An 819-nucleotide genomic window follows, 5' to 3' on the forward strand; every position below is an offset into this window, starting at 1 on the left:
TGGTCGAGGCATCTTGGGCACGGCCCTTCAGATGCGCGTGGAGTGGCACGTTATCCACTAGGCGAAGTCTGCGAGATTAGCAGTTCTTCGTCAGATGTTGTAAATAACATCGGAGCTCCAAAGGAGCGGAAAGTGAGGGTGACATTGGACGACGCGGAGTGCGTGTTCACCCTGGTCTCACCGAGACATAGAAGCTCTGTACTGAGCCGACGGCAACGCCGTATGCTGGCTGCAAGACGCCGGGCGTCGACTCTGATCCTGTGTGTGTCTGCCGTAGATGACGGTGCACAGTTATACACCCTCGTCAACGGTATGACGGTGGAGCAAGATGGCGACGTCCGCTTCGAAGCTATGCCTGCAGTTGATGCTCTTCTTGAGCTGGACGAGATGTCCCTTGAAGAGTTCGGCAGTGCCTTGAAGGCAGGCGATTCGGCCGAAGTGGTCATTATACAACCGGTCGAGGAGATAAACTCGTCATTGCTTCTGGATGAAGCTGTCTTGGAGGACAACAAGAGAGTGCTGAACGCACGAAGTGGATCATCAATCTTACGGAATCCCTTGGATGTGTACTATCCTTTTATAAAGGAATTTCAAGACGTTGTCTCCAAAGACCCGCCTTCGGTCCTACCTTCATACCGAGGTGTGCGTCATGATATTGACCTGGTTCCGGGAGCCAAGTACTGCGTAACACGCCAATGGCCCCTGCCCAAAGAGCAGTACGACGTCATTGCCCCTATTTATGTGCGAAGCACGACGCAGGTATGGTGCGTGAGAGCAAGTCTCCCCATTCGACACCCACGTTTTGTGTTCGGAAGCCGA

The sequence above is a fragment of the Plasmopara halstedii genome (genome assembly GCF_900000015.1).
Source record: "Plasmopara halstedii genome assembly, contig: Scaffold_2881, whole genome shotgun sequence".
NCBI lineage: Eukaryota > Oomycota > Peronosporomycetes > Peronosporales > Peronosporaceae > Plasmopara > Plasmopara halstedii.